General features: G+C 45.8%; 1 protein-coding gene across 4 annotated transcripts in view; it reads left to right on the forward strand.

Annotated features, from left to right (window-relative positions):
• The first annotated feature begins 693 nt into the window (after window positions 1–693).
• The window catches only part of LOC126987563 (beta-1,4-mannosyltransferase egh-like), a 187,961-nt gene continuing 165,441 nt past the window's right edge, over window positions 694–23,213 (forward strand). Inside the window, exon 1 of one of the 4 annotated variants that reach the window (XM_050844651.1) lies at window positions 694–797. The gene's annotated coding sequence lies outside the window, so the exon portion shown is untranslated. Of the gene's footprint in view, window positions 883–23,213 lie in introns of all 4 variants that reach the window. The other 3 variants (XM_050844655.1, XM_050844652.1, XM_050844657.1) reach the window with 3 other exon arrangements.

Consider the following 23,213-nt stretch of genomic DNA (forward strand, 5'->3'; position numbering starts at 1 on the left):
TGGGTGTGTAGAATTATCCAAGCATCTCCCATCCCTCCCTCCTTATAGCTGTCTACCTTCCTTCTTATCCTAGACCTCACCCATCCCTTCCTCCCCTGTGCCTCTCCCTCATGGTAAGACTCATGGTAAGACTGAATGAATAGCAGGAAAGTGAGCCGAAGATTACCTGGGTGTGTAGAATTATCCAAGCATCTCCCATCCCTCCCTCCTTATAGCTGTCTACCTTCCTTCTTATCCTAAAGCCTCACCCATCCCTTCCTCCCCTGTGCCTCTCCCTCATGGTAAGACTGAGTGAATGGCAGCAAAGTGAGCCAAAGATTACCTGGGTGTGTAGAATCCTCAAAACATCTTCCCTCCCTCCTTAGCTGTCTACCTTCCTTCTTATCCTAGACCTCACCCATCCCTTCCTACCTCCATCCACCCCACCTTTGCCTGTCCCTTTATGGTGAGAGTGAATGAATGGCAGCAAAGAGAGCCAAGAGTGTAGAATCATACAAGCATCCTTCCTCCCTATCTGTAACCTTTTTCTTACCCTAAACCTCGCCCATATCCCTCCATCCATTTACCCCTCCCGCCTCTCCTGTTCTTTCCCCGTCAGAGTAAATGAATGACAGCAAAAAGAGCCGCAGATCACCTAAGCTGCGTGAGTAAATGTGAGTACAGGTGAGGTAAATGCCAGACAGCCAGGTGGTGGTGGACGGCCGCCCTCCCTGCAGCCTCGACAGCCGCGCGTGCGTCCCTTGCCTCAGTACGCTTACAGCCTTGGGTGTGTGAGGGTAGCCGTGCCGCAGCCTCAGGTGAGTGCCCCGCTTGTTTCACACTGCCCAGGATTACCGTGAGGGAGTTCCTGCGCCCCAAGACCCCAGCGGCGCGGCCCGGCAGGTGAGGCACAGGGGACGGGCCGGGCATGGCGGGGGGATGCCGGCACCTTGTGGGAAGCCCTAGGAACGCAAGACACAGATCCGATTACGTTAAACGGCCGATTTGTGTTATGCTGTTATGGTTATGGGGGCGTGGGTGGGTGCTGAGTGGGCGTGCTGGGGAAGGCCGGGGACTGGGGAGGCGGCGGCGGCGTGGGGAGGCGGGAGGCACCATTAATCATCATCTTGGGTGGGAGGCGGGGATCTGGCGGGCATTTGAAGTGTGTTATGCTGTTATGTTTAGTGGGTGGTGCGGGGCGTGGGGGCGTGGGTGAGCTGTGTGGGGTGTGCTGGGGAAGGCTGGGGAGGCGGCGGCGGCGTGGGGAGGCGGGAGGCATTAACATCATCATCATGGCACTTTTGGCAGGGCGGCGGGCACTTGGCGGGCGGCTTGGAGTGTGTTATGCTGTTATGGCTAGTGGGTGGTGCGGGGCGTGGGCGTGCTGTGAGGGGCGTGCTGGGGAGGCGGCGGCGGCGGCGGCGGCGTGAGGCGGGCGGCGGGGCTTTGCTGGGCGGCGGGCGGTTTGAAGTGTGCCGGGCGGGCGGCCTGTGTGGCAGCACCCAGCTCTGCCTCACGCCTAAAGGAAACCTAACGCTGGACACACCTCAACGCCTCAGGCCGCGGCCAGATTGAACCAGCACCCCAGGACACCGGGGCACTACGCGCGCGTGTTTGCATGTAGGACTGTAGGTGTTTGTTTACCTGTTGTGACAGACAGGAGGCAGCCACACTTGTCGAGCCCTGCCTCCAACGCTCATGGCATCGTGTGTGTGTGTGTGTGTGTGTGTGTGTGTGTGTGTGTGTGTACTCACCTGGTTTACTCACTAGTTTGCCCATTCATATTTTATAGCATGACAAGGATATATAGCAAAGTTGTGTGTGTGGGGGCAGTTGCAGATTCACATTAAGGCTAGTGAGGCTGCAGTCTCAGGCCCCAGCCATTCAGGGGCCCCCAATGATTAGAAAAAAATCAACAAATGAAAAAAAAATATTGTGAAATAAAATGCAATAATTAAAAAAAATATATTGATATAATGAAGGCAGCCATAACTGTGCTTTGTTAGTTGAGCATTATCCTTCAGACACTGAGACCAGCTTCAGTGATGAAATGATTCACTTTGCATCCTGTGCTGCAGCAAGTATCAGTGATTTGCACAGCAGAACTGAAAACCAAGACTGTAGCACTGAATTGATTTTATGCCGAATTGTCTTGCAATGTGAGTTGAAAGAAGTCTTTCCGAATGTTGAAGTAGCATACATTGGTTGTATCTGTGTCTTGGTGTCAAACTGAAGTGGAGAGCATAGCTTTTCAAAACTCACCTAGAGTATTTTGCAGAAGCTAAAATTTGAAGACTTATATACTGAGATTTTGCAAATCAGAAAGCTTGAAAAGTGACGTTCCCCTAGTACTGAGCGTTGACTTGCATGTGGACCACTGACTCTACTTTCCTTAGATATTTGTTCATATAGTCTTTTTTATTTAAAAGGAAAATAATAGCAAAAAAACAATATTTTCTTCACATTGTGTTTGTTATAGAAATATATACAATAATTAACAATATTTTCATACAGACATGAGACAAATTACAAATGCAATTGATGGCGTTGATTTCATATGATAACTGCTGGGATGATTATATGAATTTTACGATGAAATAGTTTTGTGAATACAATATAATACAGTATAACAAATCAATTTTTTCAATATACATAGGTTAAACAACACCTGCCTACACATAATGCCAATTAATCTTGTTCACTTCAAAACGTACTAGAGCTAAATATGAGAAATTTATGAAAGGGGCCCCGACCTGAAGTAGCCTCAGACCCCACTAGTCCGCACCTTTGAGGGGGGGGTGCAGGGGTGTCAATGGTTCTTCAAGTGTGGAGAGCAGCCAAAAAAAGTGTGTTTAGGGAGTGGAGTGTGGGTCATATTGCCCCCCCATATATTTTTGAGAAACTGGATTTAATATTGAGCTTATCGGTCGCTCATCCCACACAGGGCAGCTCCTGTAACTCAAACCACCTCTCCTCCCTCCATGAGTATGCCGTTTCCTTGAAAGTAACCATCATAGTGGCCCTCACCACATGACGTCAAGCCTGTTCCACTCATCCATCACTATTCATCATCCCACTGATGCTTTAACATTACCAACACGTCGGAGTGGCTCAGAGCTAAGTTCAAATGTGTTGCCGACTAATGATACACAGACTCCCCCTTGTGTTGTCAGTCACCTCTACATTTACACCTATCAGTCAAGTGTCAAAAAACTTTCAAGGTTGTTTGGTTTACTTTGGCCAGTACACCTGTAAACACCCCAGCAGAAGGAAGTCATAAAAGTGGATGTTACTGAAATTTTCACACCAACTAAAATTTCACTGGCAATGTAGAGGCTGCAACTATTTACTTCTCCCTTTCTTACCTTCATTCCAGACTATCAACCATGACTGCATAAGTAGTATAAATGGTGTCTTTTTTACATTCCTCTAACAATTCGTATGTGAGTGCTTGGTTACCAGGAAACTATTCAGAAAAATGTGAATGATGTGCAGTTTGCGACGCATTATAAAGTGAGCAGAGTGAGTGCAAAACTGTTTAACCCGGTAGCTGCGGGGATCATGTTTCTTAATGGTCCCTCTAAGCGAGAAAAATGAGAAAAAAATCATCACTCGCACAAACCATTTCATTATATATATCAAAGCATTTCTGATCAGTTTATGCATCATTTATTTTGGGGGGGTTATATCATGGCACAAATTTGGCCCGTCGCTGCTACAGGGTTAAATGAAGAGGCCATTAAGAGAGAAAGCATATACCTTAGTCCTTCATACAAACCATTAAACTGATGCTAACACAAACAGTCAAGGGGGTTCACATGTAACCTGAGATCTTGTATGAACTAAGACAACACGACGTGATGGTGTATGTTAACATTGTGTTGATTAAATAATGTGCATGTCACTTGTGTGTTTTGCATCTATGAAAGAGAGAGCTCAGAACGAGAACATGCATAATACTGCTGATAGTTATTTCTGTTCTGTTTGCATTATCTCCTTGCAGTCTTATATTTCAAAGCCAAAATGAATTGAAACAAGTACTAAAGCTGCTGATACTAATGAAAGAAAATGAACCAAGATAAAAAGACTGCGGGATCTTGTTTTATGGGCCTGAATCTCCTTTTCTGCTCATTAAAATTAGTATACGAGTCTTGTCGGGCCCCTCCCTAGCAGACCCAAAGTTTATTCATCTGGCTTAGATGTGGGAGAGGGAAGGCTGAAAGGGTTGCCAGTAATAGCCTCGTATCAACACCCAACTTTTGTTTACATGTAGCCCCCAAAGGTGAACAGAACCTTCCCTCCTTCCTTCCTTCACAGACTAATTTCAGAGTGATCAAAGTGCTGAATGATATTTCCTGTTTATCATTTTACATTCCTACACTCTCTCTCTCTCTCTCTCGCTCTCGCTCTCTCTCTCAGCAATTATCTCAACCTCTGACCTTATTTTTCCAGTCAGTCAATGGACACTCACAGAAAAATAGGATGTACTGGACACCTGGCTTAGGCCTATTCAGACCGTCACACACTAAATAATTGTTCCTTGCTCGGGTTGTTTGAAATGTCAGTAGGAGAGGTCAGTTGAATTGTCCAGACTGCTGTATCTGGGAAAGAAAAAGTGTAGTATCCAGCTATGTTTTAATTTCTGCCACAGCACTGTTTATGGGAAAGTATGTGTTTTGGGTATGGTAGGGCTAGTGTAAATTCTATTCTATCTGCCTATATCCCCTCAAAAGAGCTTCCCTCAAGGGGGTGGTCACGGCAGATGTCTCCAATTATTTCTGTACCAACACTCCCTCGCTGTGTAGTCAAAGCCTCACCTGCCAAATTTTTCTTTTCCTTGCTTATTCACTCATTTGTTCCATGTTACTGCTGGTCCTTCTGGTACCTATCTGTCAGACTTGTTCTCTTACGCTTTCTTCACAAAGTTATCTTCATTCATAAGGTGAAATGCATCTGCATATTATAGTACTGTAGTACATATTTGGTGTTTGTACTTATTTGATCGTACCTGTATGCCTTTTTACAGGACTGTGTCATGTTCCATATTCTGTCGCAGTTTATTATGTAATGTCATAGTTGTTTTAGGTTCATGTGTGGTTTCAACACTTGGAAGTTATTTTGGTAAGGCATTCCATTCATCCATCGGCACTCCACTCATGTGTTACTGGTCATGCATGTGGTATGTTGTGTTGTCATGCAAGTGGTGAGCCTCATATATCACTTGCAAAGGGTCTTGCACTCGCCAGACTGTGCACAGCGTCCACTGATACTTTCCCACAACCTTGTTAGTTTATTTGGAGTTTCAGCAACAGTTACCTTGGCATACTGAGTGAAGAGTTTTTTCCTGATGAAACTGGTGTGTGTAGGACTTCAAAAGAAACCCCTTGATGTATCTAGTCAGGGCCTGCTATGACCACAAAGACTTCAATTTTAATGGTCCCCTTGGAGGTCTGAAGTTAATGGTGGGAATCTAAGTGCTGTTAAGTCCAATAGTGCTCATGGAAAGTAAACATTGAGAGTAACTAGGCAGTACAACCTATAGTTTGAAATTAAAGACAAAGGGAATAATATAGTTTGAAATTAGAAGACATGAAGGGAAAATCAATAAGATGAAGGCAATGAGTTTGAAATTACATACTAAAACGCTGTCAGAACATTCCATTGGTTGTGTGTACCATGTTTGTCAAATGTCATATAGTTTGCTCTCCACCTACGTTTGTAAACATTAATTCTGTAAGCAAAAAAGTGTCATGCTCGTAACACCAGTGATGCCAGAAAACCACACCAGACATAGCTTAGAGGAGTGGTGAGGTAGCTGGTATTGGCTAAGGCCTTTAATAACTATGTAGATGTAGATTATATTGTTTTGCTCGGTGTCAACAAGTGCAAGAGACTGTAAGAAAGCTTTCTCACTTCCGTATGGCGACTCTTTTAAGCAAGCAGGAAAGAGCACGACTTTTTAAGGAAGCAGGAAAGAGCAGAAGAAATAAGAAAAAAACCACCAATGCCCCCACACAAAAAACCCAGAAGAAAATTTGGAGTCAGTGTTAGAGAAGTAAACTGATACTCTTTTCTTGAACGAGTTGAAAGTCACAGGGAGAAGGAAATACAGGAGGAAGGAAGGCTATTACAAAGTTCACCCATTAAAAGGATGAAAGAATTAAACTACTGGCTAACTTGGATCAGAAAGTTAGACAGCTTAGGGATCAGGTTGAGTAAAAAGTCATGTGTAGCGAGACTGCATGAAGGGTGGGCACAGGGGATTAGCAAGTTCAAGAGAGCCGTTAGCATGAAAATATCAATAAAAGATCCCAAGAACACTAGCAGAGAAGGGAGAGAAGAGTCAGTAAGAGGAGGAGAGTTGATGAGATGACATACCTTTAACTCTACTTAGGTATTGATAGATGCCACTGGAACAAGATTGACACATGCAAGCAGTACAGTATTAGTGTTAGTACAGCATTAGTATTACTGATATCATACATTATCTAAGTTTCTGTCATAACTTTTTCCCTTTGTTGACATGATCGTACACTCCATAAACTGCACCTGGAATTGCTGATATGATGGCCGTGAAGTGAGTGTATGAGGATAGGATTGAGGGAGAGGGCTTCAGGGAAAGACCACCAGGATCAATGGAATGTATGAATATTGGAGAAAGTTGGCAGGCGAGGGATTGCATGTGCTGAGAGGGAGTGCCGGAATAGAGTAAAAATTGGAGACGCTTCTGCTGCGGCCACTCACTTGGAGGAGGGTTCTGTGACGTTACTGGGCTTCGGAGATCTAGACAGGTGGATAGAAGTTAACAATAAGAGACGAATGGATTTTTTTATTTTTTGACACGTCACGGAGATATTGACAGGTGGGTAGACGCTTCCGACAAGAGATGAAGAGACTAACATTTTATTTTTTTACATGTCATGGAGATATTGACAGATGAATGTAAGTTATCGACAAGAAACGAATAGCTTATCATTTTTTTTCACACGTCACGGAGTTATTGACAGAAGAATAGAAGTTACGGACAAGAAACAAATAGATTATAATTTTTTTTTCACGTCACGGAGATATTGACAGATGGATATAGGTTACCGACAAGAGACAAATAGCTTATCATATTTTTTCACATGTCACGGAGATATTGGCAGATGGATCGAAGTTACCGACAAAAGAAAAATATATCGACATTATTATTTTTTTCACGTCACATTAAGTTTTGTGGTTTTGATTATGCTTCCGGTGTGCAGCGCTGCCAAGAAAAGTGCTTGTCATGGCGTTAGCAAAGAGGGTGACCTTGATGACATTACCTTTGTATATATATGAGTCACCCATGACTGACACATCCTGCGGGCTGCTGTTTCCTCTTCCATGGCTCTTGCTCGGCCCTTGAAGATTCAGCATTTCAGGCACTTTCCACTACTGTCGTGTGATGGTTCTTAAGTTATATAAGTCATCTACAGCAATCAAAGTCTATTACTGTGGATTTTTAGTGGTTTCCTGTACTCCAGGGTTTAGATAAGCATTTTTTTCCAAGTGTCTCAACCCCATGACTGCGGATTTCCTACCAGAAGACCTCACCAAGCTACAGGAATGGAACAAAAAGTGGCTGCTACCATTCAGTGAAGAAAAATGTAAAGTCCTGCACCTTAGGAGGGGATAACCAGCATACTAGTACCACATGGGAAACACTCCACTATCCACCACAGAGGCAGAGAAAGACCTGGGACTATATGTTACCAGGCTACCAGTGAAAGACGAATCCATGCCAATTGTAGTGGACGGGTTAATTTTCTGTAGACAAGAATTCAGATTCGTTTTAAACGGAGTCAATTATGATTTATTGCTTGCATGAATTTAGACCGTTGTTTTTTTTCTGATGAGGGGAATTCAGGTTTCAGTGGACTTTTTCTGTATAATGAATTGTTGCGTGTTAGTCGGTCAGCTGGTAACTGTTTGATATAGAATGATATGCTACATAGAGAAGTGACAGCCAACCATTGCATGTGCAGGAGCCAAGTTAAATATTTATGGAATGTATCAGGGAGCTCGTAACAGAGGAAGCTTTTTTTGCATTTAGCGTTAACTCATTTCAGACTTCCGATGCATAAAGGTACCGGCTGAGAATCCATCTATACCCGTCTCTTCATAAGTGGAAGTAAAATAATCTTTGTTGAGAAATATCAGTAAAATTTCTACTTAACCCGTCTGCTGCGATTGGCACGGATTTGGTCTTCACTGGTAGCCTGGTAACATACCTATACTCCCAGGTCTTTCTCTGCCTCTGTGGTGGGTAGTGGAGTGTTTCCCATGTGGTATTGGTATGCTGGATATCCCTTCACTGGTAGCCTGGTAACATACACTCCCAGGTCTTTCTCTGCCTCTGTGGTGGATAGTGGAGTGTTTCCCATGTGGTATTGGTATGCTGGATATCCCTTCACTGGTAGCCTGGTAACATACACTCCCAGGTCTTTCTCTGCCTCTGTGGTGGGTAGTGGAGTGTTTCCCATGTGGTATTGGTATGCTGGATATCCACTCCCAAGGTGCATGATTACATTTTCTTCATTGAATTGTAGCAGCGACTTTGTTAAATTCCTGTAGCTTGGTGATGTCTTCTGGTAGGAAATCCTGGTGGTAGTTTGACCCTTCTTCTGTACCATGAACCTGAAAGACCACTCATGAGAACCCGATTAATTTCCTTTTTGGCCGTTGGAAATGGTTGATGTGAGCGAAAACATCTGGTAAAACCGCACTTCACAGAATTCCTTCGAGGCAAAACGCAAGAGCTTGGTTGGCTACAAGAAGGTGTATTTGAACTGAAACTATAGGGCCATATTATTAAACATTTCCGTACCTCAAGCGTATTTATTGAACTAGGCTTTCGTAGGAGTTATGGGCATTTCCAAGGGTAGTTTTCCGACCCTAGTGGTAGTTTGACCCTTCTTCTGTACCATGAACCTAAAAGAACACTCGTGAGTACCCGATTAATCTCCTTTATGAACTTGGAAAATAGTTGGTTAGGGTCGGAAGCGTCTCATAAAACCGCACTGTACAATTCCTTCGAGGCAAAACGCAAGAGCTTGGTTGGGGCTACAAGGAGCGGTGAGAGGGAGCGGGCGGTGCTTCAACTGACTCTATGGTCGGTATTCTCAGACGCCTTTGCCTCTCATAATCATCTAATCCCAAAGGCCGAGAAGTAAATCAATCGGTTTCTAATGAGTGTTTCTTAGATTCATGGTACAGAAGAATGGACAAACTATCAGAAGAGTCATAAAACTACCCCAAGAAATGCCCAAAACTCCAACGAAAGCCTATTGAAATATGTGTACGTGGGCACCGAAATGTTTAAGAATATGGCCTTATACCTCGGGAAGAAAACTTTGGACACCTCAATCTACGAACCACCTGTGGCAGCCTCTTAGCGTTCCGTCTATATGCTAATCAGCCTCGGCGTATACGAGTATTTCACAACACAGGAGTCTGGGGGCGAGCGGAAGATGAGACATTTCGCCGCCCAAGAACACATATTTGACAAGGGGGTAGTTTTATGACCCTGGTGGTAGCTTTGACCTTCCTCTCTGAACCCACCCAAGAACACATATTTGACAAGGCTTTGCAGGAGTTGTGGGATTTGTGGGGTAGTTTCATGACCCTGGTGGTAGTTTGACCCTTCCTCTGAACCCTGAACCCAAGAACACATATTTGACAAGGCTTTCGCAGGAGTTGTGGGCATTTCCAGGGGTAGTTTTATGACCCTGGTGGTAGTTTGACCCTTCCTCTGAACCCTGAACCCAAGAACACATATTTGACAAGGCTTTCGCAGGAGTTGTGGGCATTTCCAGGGGTAGTTTTATGACCCTGGTGGTAGTTTCACCCGTCCTCTGTACCGTGAGCATAAAAAAAACACTTATTAGAACCTGATTGATCCCCCCTTTGACCTTTAGATATTGGTGATGTGAGAAGGCAAAGTGTCCAGTAATACCAGCCGTAGCATCTTCTCTCCTTGCCCTGACCTTTCACGTTTCAGCATCCAGCCATTGTGTGTGTGTGGGGCTGGACGCGGTGATGCTGGGCACGGTGACAACAAAAGGGATGCTAGTGTTTGCGTGTGAGTGGCCCGCGAAGACAGGGAGGGAAGGAGATAGAGGAGAGAGAAAGGGTACTGTATGTATATGAACTCTCGATGATAAAGAGTGACAAAACAAAAGAACAGCGTGTGTGTGTGTGCGTGTGTGTGTGTGTGTGTGTGAAGATAGGGAATGGAGTGGAGAGAGTGGGCCTTTGCGTTCCTTCTCCTCCCCTCCTCCTTCCCTTCCTCCTCCCTTTCCTCCTCCTTCCCTTCCTCCTCCTGCCAGTAAGCTGAAGGCAGAGGAAAACTTTTAAGGATGTAGGAGAGGATGGAGTACTGGATAAGATAGAGCGTGGTGAAGGGAAAAAGAGGAAGATATGGAGGGGACAGAGAGGTGCCTTTTTGCTCCCCTCCTCCTCCTCCTCCGTAAGCCAAAAAAAAAAAAAAAAAAAAAAAAAATTAAGGGATGGAGACGCGAAAAACGCAAGAAAGGGACAAAGGGAGGCAAGAGAGAGAGGGTGTTAAGAGGGGAAAAAAGGGAGAATATAACTGTAAGGGAGAAAGGAAGGAAGGAGAGGTAAAAAACACAAGATAGAGACAAAGGGAGGAAGATATGGAGGGAAGAGAGAGAGTTTTGAGAGGAAAAAAAAGGGAGGAGAATGTAGATGTAGGGGAGGGAAAAAAGGGAGACGGAGAGGCGAACTGGACAAAGGGAGGAAGAGAGAGAGAGAGAGAGAGAGAGAGAGAGAGAGAGAGAGAGAGAGAGAGAGAGAGAGAGAGAGAGAGAAAAGGAGGAGGTATAGGACAAGAAAGGAGAGGGAGGGAAAGATTAAAACCACAAGAGAAGGATAGACGAAGGAAAGTATGGAGGGAATAGAGAGTTGTGAGAGGAAATGAGATAGATCATAGAGTTACAGAGGAAAAAAAAAAAGTGAATAGAGGAGGGAGAGGTAATTCTTCGCACAGCACAGCCTCTTCGTCGATAGCTCAACGATAGCAGCACGATTCTGTTCTTCACGTGGAGGAGACTGCGCGGGGGTTATGTGATGCAGGAAAGGCGTGGAGGCGAGGGATTGGTGTGTTAACCCGGTAGATGCGGGGGTCATGTTTCTTAGGTTAGGTTAGGTTAGGTTAGGTTAGGTTAGGTTAGGTTAAGTTAGGTTAGGTTAGGTTAGGTTAAGTTAGGTTAGGTTAGGTTAGGTTAGGTTAGGTTAGGTTAGGTTAGGTTAAGTTAGGTTAGGTTAGGTTAAGTTAGGTTAGGTTAGGTTAGGTTAGGTTAAGTTAGGTTAGGTTAAGTTAGGTTAAGTTAGGTTAGGTTAGGTTAAATAATGAGAAAGGAACATCACTCACGCAAACCATTTCATAATATATATCAACGCATGTGTGATCAGTTTATGCATCATCAATTTTGGGAGGTTGATATCATAGCAGAAATTTGGCCCATCGCTGGTACACGGTAAAGCCACAAATTTGGCCCGTCGCTGCTACCGGGTTAAGGTGACGAGGAAGGTGAAGAGAGAGAGGGGAGACAAGGAGAGACATCTTGCCATCATCCCTGTGTTGATATACGTGTAGGTCGCCCCGGTAAAGATACTGAGATGGTTTGTAATGAAGTCCTGGAGAGAGAGAGATTGGTATTACAAGATACTTTCGCTCCTCACATCATCTATTTCTAAAGGTCAGAGAGGGGGTCAGTCGGGTTCTTATGAGTGTTTCTTCAGGTTCATGGTACAGAGGAAGGGTCAAACTACCACCAGGGTCATAAAGCTATCCCTGGAAATGCCCACAACTCCTACGAAAGCCTTGTCAAATAGGTGCTTTTGGTCAACGAAATGTCTTGCAATACGACCCTCTGAGAGACTCGTGGTGAGGTGACAAGGGAAGGACAAGGAGAGGGTAGTTTATGTAGTTGTAAACATCTATTATGCTTTTGTTTCATACTTAGAGGACGCCTAGTAATAAGAAGTTTGCGTGGTGGTTCGTGATGCAAGTGAGCCGTAGAGGGAAAGACTCTGTTAGGTGACAAGGTGAAGAGGCAGAGCAGACAAGGATAGTATTGTATGTTAACATCTTACCATCATACCTGTGTTGATATACCTGTAGGTCACCCGGTAAGGAGTTTGCGTGGTGGTTCGTGATGCAGGTGTTTCATGGAGGGTAAGACTGTTAGGTGACAAGGTGAAGAGATAGAGCAGACAAGGATAGTATTGTATGTAAACATCTTGCCATCATACCTGTGTTGATATACCTGTAGGTCACCCGGTAAGGAGTTTGCGTGGTGGTTCGTGATGCAGGTGTTTCATGGAGGGATAGACTGTTAGGTGACAAGGTGAAGAGATAGAGTAGACAAAGAATAGTATAGTGTATGTTAACATCTTGCCATCATGCCTGTGTTGATATATGTGAAGGACGCTCAGGCAAGGAGACAGTTGTTTGTGACGAAATGGAGCCGTGGAAAGAGAGTATAGGGAGGTGACAAGGCGGAGAGATAGAGGGAAGACAAGGAGAGGACGTGTTTGAAGACGTCTTGTGCCATCATGGTTTTGTTTTTATACGTGGAGGAACGTGCAAGGAGGAGAAGGAGGAGGATTAGATAGGAGGGGGAGGTTCAGATAGGAGACGGAGGCGGAGGCTGGCACATGACGCAGAGCCAGCCTGAAGCCATCCGTGCCGCCCCCCGCATGGTCGGCCGCCTCCACGAAGGGGCCGCCGGGACAGGGACGGATCACGCGTGTCTGCGAGGTAATGACATAAGCCGGGCCTGGCACCGTGCCGCGCGGGGACTGCCGGAGTGCCAGCTGCTCCAATGGTACACTTCGCTCCCTCCCTCCCTTACCCTCCTTGCCCTGAGGTGTGGTGGGCTTGGGTAGGCTCGTGGGTAGGCCAGGCAAGTGGTGTTAGACTCCATTCCCTCCCTCTCCCTTCCTCTTCTCTTCCCTTCCTAGCTGTGGTATGGGTACAGGGTAGGGCTGGTACAGGGTGTTTCTGCTCGTGGGTAGGCAAGGCAGGTGGTTCCAGGCTCTGTTCCCTCCCTCTTCCTAATGTTTGCCAAGGGCGGTGGTTCTTAAACTGGTGGGCGCGCCTTCCTGGGTGGGGTGCGGGGGGGCGTCATAATTTTCCAGGGGGCGTGAACTCTGGCGGAAAAGTTGGAATATCTGTTTGAGTATTTGTTCTTATCCCAACAAGAGCGTGGCCTAATATTGTGAAGTGTATGAATGGAAGGCAAACTTATCGCCTTTATGAACCTTAGGTCAGTATTATAAGATAGTTTTGGTTCTCACATCAGCTATTTCTAAAGGTCAAAGAGGGGGTCAGTCGGGTTCTAATGAGTGTTTCTTTAGGTTCACGGTACTGAAGAAGGGTCAAACTACCACCAGGGTCATGAAACTACCCCTGGAAATGCCCACAACTCCTACGAAAGCCTTGTCAAATATGTGTTCTTGGGTTCAGGGTTCAGAGGAAGGGTCAAACTACCACCAGGGTCATGAAACTACTACTGGAAATGCCCAAAACTCCTACGAAAGCCTTGTCAAATATGTGTTCTTGGGTTCAGGGTTCAGAGGAAGGGTCAAACTACCACCAGGGTCATGAAACTACCCCTGGAAATGCCCAAAACGCCTACGAAAGCCTTGTCAAATGTGTGTTCTTGGGTTCAGGGTTCAGAGGAAGGGTCAAACTACCACCAGGGTCATGAAACTACCCCTGGAAATGCCCAAAACTCCTACGAAAGCCTTGTCATATGTGTGTGTACTTGGGCGAGGAAATAATACGGTCTTAAGTTGAACCTCTGCCCTGGGGTGTGGCGGGCGTGGGCAGGGTATGCGATTTCATATCTTTGGCTTATGGAGGTACTATTTTTATTCTCTGGAGGGGGAGGAGGATGTCAGGACTCCCCCCATAGGCTCCCCCATAGCCTCACCAGTGGCTCTTAAAACTATTCCTGGCCCCCACCCTTCCCTCCCCTGCGAGTAGGTAAATAGGTTAGGAGGTAGGTTGGTCTATAGTGTTGTTGTGGCTAAGTTTTCCTTCCCTTACCTTCCTTCCTTGCCTTAGGGTGTGGCAGGGTTAAGTAGGGCAGTGTGGTTAGGCTATTTCTTAACCCCTCCCTCCCTTCCCTTCCCTTCCCTTCCTTACCCTACGTTATGTATACAAGCTATTCCTTCCCTCCCTTCCCTTCCCTTCCTTACCTTAGGGTGTGGCAGGGTTAAGTAGGGGAGTGTGGTTAGGCTATTTCTTACCCCCTCCCTTCCCTTCCCTTCCCTTCCCTTCCTTACCCTACGTTATGTATACAAGCTATTCCTTCCCTCCCTTCCCTTCCCTTCCTTACCTTAGGGTGTGGCAGGGTTGGGTAGGGCAATATGCTAGGCTATTTCTTACCCCTTCCCTTCCTTCCCTTCCTTACCCTACGTTATGCACACAAGCTATTCCTTCCCTCCCTTCCCTTCCCTTCCTTACCTTAGTGTGTGGCAGGGTTGGGTAGGGCAGTATGCTAGGCTATTTCTTGCCCCTTCCCTCCCTTCCCTTACCCTACGTTATTTATACAGCCTAGTTCCCGCTCCCACCTCTCCCCTGCCCTTCCCTTCCTTGCCTTGGGGTGTGGCAGGCTTAGTTTTTTTTATGTATTTTTTTTTTACAGCTCAAGGGCGTAAAGAAAAATATATATAAAACAAGCCCGCTACAGGAAGGTCAATGGTGTTAGATCTCTTCCCTCCCTTCCCTCCGTTTTACCCTTCCTATACATATTTACGCACTCATACACTGTTTTATAAGGGCAGTGATTATCGTGCTTTTCTTTCTCATGTTATTTTTTTGCCCTTGAGCTGCTTCATTTACTCTAGAAAAAAAAAAGTTATGTTATATGATGTTTCTCGCGTCCCTCCCTTACCTTCCTTGACGTGGGGTGTGGTAGACGTAGGTAGGCCCTTCCTCTCCCTCTCCTTATCAATACTAGGCTACCCCAGTCACACACAAACACACACACACACACACACAAAGGCCCGCTTAAGCATACACTCTCATTGACCTGTCGCCTTTCCCTATAGGTAGTCATTCCTCATTGTGGCTTTGTGTGCGAGGATGCTCCTGTCAAAATTGTACTGCCTAAGACTGTCGTGTTTGTGTGTAGGGTGTGTGGAGGAGGGAGACGGAGTGAAGGAATGCTGCAGGTGAAGAGTTAGGAAAAATAAGACATGGAAAGCAATGCAGAATTAGTGGAGTCGAGAGTTGGAGTTTATTAGGGCAAGGTTTGTGTTCGTGTATAGAAGAGATAGATAGTCATGCTTTAGTTAAGAGTCGAGAGTTGGAGTTTATTAGGGCAAGGTTTGTGTTCGTGTATAGAAGAGATAGATAGTCATGCTTTAGTTAAGAGTCGAGAGTTGGAGTTTATTAGGGCAAGGTTTGTGTTCGTGTATAGAAGAGTCGTATTACAAGACATTTCGTTGTCACAATACACATATTTGACAAGGCTTTCGTAGGAGTTGTGGGCATTTCCACGACTAGTTTTATGACCCTGGTGGTAGTTTGACCCTTCTTCTGTACCATGAACCTGAAGAAACACTCATTAGAACCCAACTGACCCCCTCTTTGACCTTTAGAAATGGGTGATGTGAGAAGCGGATGTGTCTTATCATACCAACTTATAGTCATGCTTTAGTTAAGAGTCGAGAGTTGGAGTTTATTATGGCAAGGTTTGTGTTCGTGTACAGGAGAGATTACTGAAAAAGAGAGAGTGGGAAGTAAGAATATAGAAGGCAAAATGCAGAGGCTCAAGTAGATTTAGTTAGTCGTAGATAAATAAGATTGCATGAAAAGTTAAGATACGTAAATCAAAATAGAGTTACAGAACCATGCAGGGTTGAGCTCAGGGTTAAATCTGTGTTAGTGTTTATAAGCGAGTAGGAGAAGAAAAATGCAAAATAGGAAGTTAACCCGGTAGCAGCGACGGGCCAAATTTGTGGCTTTACCGTGTACCAGCGATGGGCCAAATTTCTGCCATGATATAAACCTCCCAAGATAGATGATGCATAAACTGATCACAAATGCGTTGATATATATTATGAAATGGTTTGCGTGAGTGATGATTCTTTCTCATTATTTTGCTTAGAGGGGCCTTTAACCTAACCTAACCTAACCTAACCTAACCTAACCTAACCTAACCTAAGAAACATGACCCCCGCAGCTACCGGGTTAAGACAGGTCAATCAGGAAAAATATAAACCATGCAGAATTAGTGAGTCAAGGGCTGGGTTTATAAGGACGATGGGTTAAGTTTGCTTCGAGAATAGAGTGTGGTGGTGGTGGTGATGGTGGTGGTGATGATGGTGGTGGTGATATATGTCGGCGTTCATGAGTTATTAGCAGGATATCTGAGACTTACCGGATGCAGATATTTTATGAGGAGGTTCCAGTATCATAGAAAAGAAGAGTTAATGCTTGCTGACGTGGCGGTGATGTTGTTGTTGTTGTTGGTGGTGGTGGTGGAATTGTTGTTGTTGTTGGTGGTGGTGGTGTTGATGGCGTGTAAGTCTGTCCGCCCGAGCATAGATACGTGTTATCACAGACTCATAAAACTCACTAATTGCAGCTGTTCTCGAGGCTCCCGGTGGTGGTGGTGGCGGTGGTGGTGGTGGTAATTCTTGTCTGTCCTTCTTGGCATAGATAGGTGTTATCAGAGAGACCCACAAAACTTACTAATAGCAGCTGTTCTCGAGGCTCCCGGTGGTGGTGGTGGCGGTGGTGGTGGTGGTAATTCTTGTCTGTCCTTCTTGGCATAGATAGGTGTTATCAGAGAGACCCACAAAACTTACTAATAGCAGCTGTTCTCGAGGCTCCCGGTGATGGTGGTGGTAGTGGTAATTCTTGTCTGTCCTTCTTGGCATAGATAGGTGTTATCAGAGAGACCCACAAAACCTACTAATAGCAGCTGTTCTCAAGGCTCCCGGTGGTGGTGATGGTGGTGGCGGTGGTAGTGGTAATTCTTGTCTCTGTCCTTCTTGGCATAGATAGTTGTTATCAGAGAGACCCGCAAAACCTACTAATAGCAGCTGTTCTCGAGGCGCGTGGACCGTGATTAAGGTTCTTGCTGTACTGGTGGTGGTGGTGGTGGTGGAGCCCAAGTCTGTCAGTCCGCCTTGGCATAGATATACATATCATCAGAGACCCACAAAAGTTACTAAACGTAGCTGTGTTTTGAGATTTCCCTAGTCCAGTACCTCTTCTTCCTCTCTTTTTCTCTTTATAAGTATGATTGCAAGAGGAGAAGGAGGAGGAGCGAGTCTACGTAGCCTTATGCTTTACGCTCAAATTGACGGAAAAGCCCCTGAGCCCAGAATCATCCTCGGGACAATGTATATCCTTCAGTTCCTTACAGTAGCACATGAGGTTCGTTCTTGCTGCGGTGGTGGTGGTGGTGGTGGTGGTAGTGGTGGCCAGTCCGTGTCAGATTATCACCAAGGCCTACAATATTCCCGGATACGACTGTCGATGCAGCTGTCATAAATTATTAAATGCCCCTGGTTGCCTCTGTACACACACACACACACACACACACACACACACACACACACACACATACACACGTTACCCGGCCTGCTGGTAACCCCCTCCCCCCATTTTCTACCTCCCTCTTTCTCCTCCTCCTCTTCCTCTTCGTTATCATAATTCATCCTCTATATTACACCTATAGTCCGGCAAATCTTAAGTGGCGGCTCTGACGTAGACAGCCCGCTAGACCCTGTTGCCACGTTTCCAACTGACCTCGCACACCGTGCCTCTCTACACCCTAATTCTCTCTCTCTCTCTCTCTCTCTCTCTCTCTCTCTCTCTCTCTCTCTCTCTCTCTCTCTCTCTCTCTCTCTCTCTCTCTCTCTCTCTCTCTCTCTCTCGCTCTCTCTCTCTCTCTCTCTCTCTCTCTCTCTCTCTCTCTCTCTCTCTCTCTCTCTCTCTCTCTCTCTCTCTCTCTCTCTCTCTCTCTCTCTCTCTCTCTCTCTCTCTCTCTCTGTCTCTCTCTCTCTCTCTCTCTCTCTCTCTCTCTCTCTCTCTCTCTCTCTCTCTCTCTCTCTCTCTCTCTCTCTCTCTCTCTCTCTCTCTCTCTCTCTCTCTCTCTGTGTGTGTGTGTGTGTGTGTGTGTGCGAGAAAAGTAGGGGTGTACTCTCATACGGGGAGTATGGTGCACGACAATGCATAATAATAATAATAATAATAATAATAATAATAATAATAATAAACCTCTTTAAAAAATGCACCCTTGGGTGGTGTGGAAATAAGGTCAAAGTGTAATATTTTAATGTTCTTAGCGACCACTCCTTCCCCACTCCCTGGCCATCCCCAGCGGAACCTCACCATTCACCTGGATGATTCACATCAAAATTTGCTTGACGGTCCTTGCATTACATATACAGGTACAGTCTCCATATTTTGTCATAATTATGCCATATGGCTGATATTGTATGGCAGATGGCAAACACACACCAAAAAATGGCAGAAATGCGATAATTAAAGCAGGCAGAGCAACTGGCAACTGCGGTGTGTTGGGTTGACTTGAGCTGACAACGCCGCGGTGGCATCGCTGCCAAGTGTTGTACAAATTTCTTTGTATTCACTCACAGATAGAGAATCAATCATAAAAACCATATTTGTTTTTATACTAGAGTGAGAGAAAAAGAGAGAGACACGAGGAGAGAGAGAGAGAAGGGTGTGAAAGGCACGGTGCGCGAGGTCAGTTGGAGACATAGCACCAGTGTCTAGCGGGCTGTCTACGTCAGAGCCGCCACTTAAGATTTGCCGGACAGCTTCTCTTTTCTTCCTCCTCCTCCTCCTCCTCCTTCTCCTCCTCCTCCTCCTTCTCCTCCTCCTCCTTCTCCTCCTCCTCCTTCTCCTCCTCCTCCTCCTTCTCCTCCTTCTCCTCCTCCTCCTCCTTCTCCTTCTCCTCCTCCTTCTCCTCCTCCTCCTCCTCTTGTCATCATATTTTCTCTCTGCATTACTTCTTGCTCCCTTCTTTTATCTTCCTGTTTCTTTGCGCACTCGAAAAAAAAAAGCTCCTCCGTAGTGCAGTGGTTAGCGTTCTCGCCTCACAAACTAAAGGTCCTGGGTTCGATTCCCGGCCGGAGTGGAGACGGATGGGCAGTCTCCCTTCACCCGTGCCCCGTGTCCTTCCACCCAGCAGTGAATGGGTTACCGGGTGTCAGGATGGGTTGTGTCCCGCCTCATGGGTGTGGGTGGGTGTGAGGTGTCAGCCGTCCCCAGAGATTCATAGCACATTCATTTTTTTTTTTTTCAGTGACCCAGTTTTTCGATCTCGAAGTGACCTTTTTTATTTTTTTAATCTTGCAGTGCCCCAGTTTTTCGATCTCGAAGTGACCTCTTTTATTTTTTTTAATCTTGCAGTGCCCCAGTTTTTCGATCTCGAAGTGACCTCTTTTATTTTTTTTAATCTTGCAGTGCCCCAGTTTTTCGATCTCGAAGTGACCTCTTTTATTTTTTTTAATCTTGCAGTGACCCAGTTTTTCGATCTCGAAGTGACCTTTTTTATTTTTTTTAATCTTGCAGTGCCCCAGTTTTTCGATCTCGAAGTGACCTTTTTAATTTTTTTTAATCTTGCAGTGACCCAGTTTTTCAATCTCGCAGTGATCCGTTTTTTTTTTTTTTTTTTCTTCTAATCATGCAGTGACCCAGTTTTTCGATCTCGTAGTGACCCAGTTTTCTCCCTGTAACCCAATTTTCTCTCCCTGTAACCCAATTTTCTCCCTGCAACCCAATTTTCTCTCCCTGCAACCCAATTTTCTCTCCCTGTAACCCATTTTTTTTCTCCCTGGAACTCAAATTTTCTTCCTGTAACCCAATTTTCTCCCTGTAACCCAATTTTCTCTCCCTGCAACCCAAATTTCCTCTCCCTGTAACACAATTTTCTCTCCCTGCAACCCAAATTTCATCTCCCTGTAACCCAATTTTCTCCCTGTAACCCAATTTTTTCTCCCTTTAACCCAATTTTCTCTCCCTGTAACCCAATTTTCTCTCCCTGCAACCCAAATTTCCTCTCCCTGTAACACAATTTTCTCTCCCTGCAACCCAAATTTCATCTCCCTGTAACCCAATTTTCTCCCTGTAACCCAATTTTTTCTCCCTTTAACCCATTTTTTCTCCCTGTAACCCAATTTTTCTCCCTGTAACCCAATTTTCTCTCCCTGCAACCCAAATTTCCTCTCCCTGTAACCCAATTTTCTCTCCCTGCAACCCAATTTTCTCTCCCTGTAACCCAATTTTCTCCCTGTAACCCAATTTTTCTCCCTGCAACCCAAAATTTCTCTGCAACCCAAATTTCCTCTCCCTGCAACCCAATTTTTCTCCCTGTAACACAATTTTTTTCTCGCTGCAACCCAATTTTTCTCGTAGTGACAATCATCCTATATCGCAAGTCTTCAGTTCTATCGTCAGTATTGCGCGCGCGACTTTCCCGTTAATATCGCTGGGAACTGTGTGATTCCCCCGGCTGGTGTTGAGTTATCTGTATTTAAAGAGGTGACGTAATGTACTGAGAGGTTACGTTATGAGGGAAAGGAATGGAGGTGAGGGAAAGGGAGACAGATGAAGGGTTATGAGGGAAGGGAAGGGAGGTGAGGGAAAGGGAGATAGATGAAGGGTTATGAGGGAAGGGAAGGGAGGTGAGGGAAAGGGAGACAGATGAAGGGTTATGGAGAGAAGGGAAGGGAGAGAAACAGAAAGAAGGGTTATGAGGGAAGGGAAGGGAGGTGAGGGAAAGGGAGACAGATGAAGGGAAGGGAGAGAAACAGAAAGAAGGATTATGAGGGAAAGGAAGGGAGGTGAGGGAAAGGGAGACAGATGAAGGGTTATGGAGAGAAGGGAAGGGAGAGAAACAGAAAGAAGGGTTATGAGGGAAGGGAAGGGAGGTGAGGGAAAGGGAGACAGATGAAGGGTTATGGAGAGAAGGGAAGGGAGAGAAACAGGAGGAAAGGTTACGAGGGAAGGGAAGGGAGGTGAGGGAAAGGAGGAACAAGAAGGAAGGGAGGAGGGAAAGGGAAGGCCGTAAGGAGCGAGAATTCCTTATAGTATTTTTTTAATTTTTTTACAGCACACAGCAACTCAAGGACAACAACAACCCCTTCAAAAATGTAGAAAAAAAGGCCCGCTAAGTGTTGGTCCCACAAAGCGAAAAGTAACTTATGTAAATGTTTAAGTTGGACAGCCTATATACTATTGACTAAAGTATTACGTGTTAAGGAGAACTAGTATTTTTTTTGTCTTACTTTCATCAAGCATTACCCGGGCTCGCAAGAGTGTTTTTTACGTTCATGGTGCTGGGACCTTGTCAGACTATCACACCGACACCTCTACGAAAGCCTTATTTAATGTGGGTGCGTAAATGTGCGTAGGCTTAAAAATTTATAGAGGAGGAGGAGGAAGGAAGGAAAGGGAAGGGGAGAGGAAATAGAATGAAGGGGAGAGCGAGAAAAACGAGGAGAGGAATTGGAGGAAGAGGAAGAGGGGAAGGAGGAGAGATAGGAGGAACATACTGTAGCGAACGGGGAGGTAAAATGAAGGATGATGAAATTGAAACGGGAGAGGAGGATGAAGAAGCGTAGACCTTTCTTTCGGCCACCTCTTTTGATTCTTTTTTTGGGAGCAGCGAATAGCGGGCTTTTTTATTTATTATTATTTCCTTTTTTTGTGCCCGGGAGAAGAAACAGAATGGATAGGAAGAAGAGAAGAGGGGAAGAAGGATAGCGTTGCGATCTCTGTGTTTGAACCTGTCCAGCATCCGTGTTTTTCGCCCGTATACTCAGGAGCTTCCGGTTCTCACATCTATGTCTCAAGGCCACACGAGTTCTCATGAGTGTTTTTTACGTTCATGGTGCAAGGACTTCGTCAAACTATACCGTGGACACACCGGTAACCTCTACGAAGGGTTATGAGGGAAGGGAAGGAGGTGAGGGAAAGGGAGAAACAGGAAGGGTTATGAGGGAAGGGAAGGGAGGTGAGGGAAAGGGAGAAACAGGAAGGGTTATGAGGGAAGGGAAGGGAGGTGAGGGAAAGGGAGAAACAGGAAGGGTTATGAGGGAAGGGAAGGGAGGTGAGGGAAAGGGGGAAAAAGGAAGAAGGGTTACGAGGGAAGGGCCTATCAAATGTATGTGTTGGCTAAGCTCTTTCAGTGGTGAGATCTCTGTGTTAACCTGCCCGGCGCCCGTGACTACGCGTGGTGTCAGGTGTGGCGTAGCATCAGCCTGGGACCTGTTAACTTCACCCGCCGCAGCAGCAGGATTCAAGGCCACGCGTCTCACGCCGAGCCGTGGGTGCAGAGGGGGGAGGAGGGAGGAGAGGTTGGGGTGGGCGGGGCAGGGGCCATACGAGAGGTGTATCCCTTGCCCGAGTAGCTAACTCCCTCGAAGAGCTTAAGGGTTGTGAAATTCGTAGCTACGCAGCCAGACCTTATGTGCTCCAAAAGGTGTGTTTGTGTGTGTGTGTGTGTGTGTGTGTGTGTGTGTGTGTGTGTGTGTGTGTGTAAGTACGTGCAGTGGACATGACTTCCTGTATGTTGGATATCGTCATGTAGGGCAGAGAGAGAGAGAGAGAGAGAGAGAGAGAGCGAAGGGAACTGTGGATGAGTGGTGGGTAGGTTAGGTTTAGTTACTGCTCGCCCCTCCACCTCCACCTCCCCCCCCCCTCCATCTGGCTCCACCTGCCCCCTACACGTAAACACACACCCGGAAGCACGCCGTTTAAAACTAGGAAAATAAAGAGAGAAAAACGTGTCTTAGTATTGAAGAGAAGGAGAAGGAGAAAAAGAAGGAAGGAAGGAAAAGGAGGAGGAGGAGGAGAAGGAAAAGGAGGAGGAGGAGGAGAAGGAAAAGGAGGAGGAGGAGGAGGAAATATAAACCTAGGAGTGAAAGAAAAAAAACGAACCTTATATGTGAGAAGATAGAGAGAGAGAGAGCGCAATACATAATTATATCGTCCAGGTAACCCGATTTATACCTACACCTGGACACACACACACACACACACACACACACACACACACACACACACACACACACACACACACACACACACACACACACACACACACACACACACACACACACACACACACACACACACACACACACACACACACACACACACACGAGAATACACTATACTCATATGACCCCTG

Source organism: Eriocheir sinensis, chromosome 65 (assembly GCF_024679095.1).
Source record: "Eriocheir sinensis breed Jianghai 21 chromosome 65, ASM2467909v1, whole genome shotgun sequence".
Lineage (NCBI taxonomy): Eukaryota > Metazoa > Arthropoda > Malacostraca > Decapoda > Varunidae > Eriocheir > Eriocheir sinensis.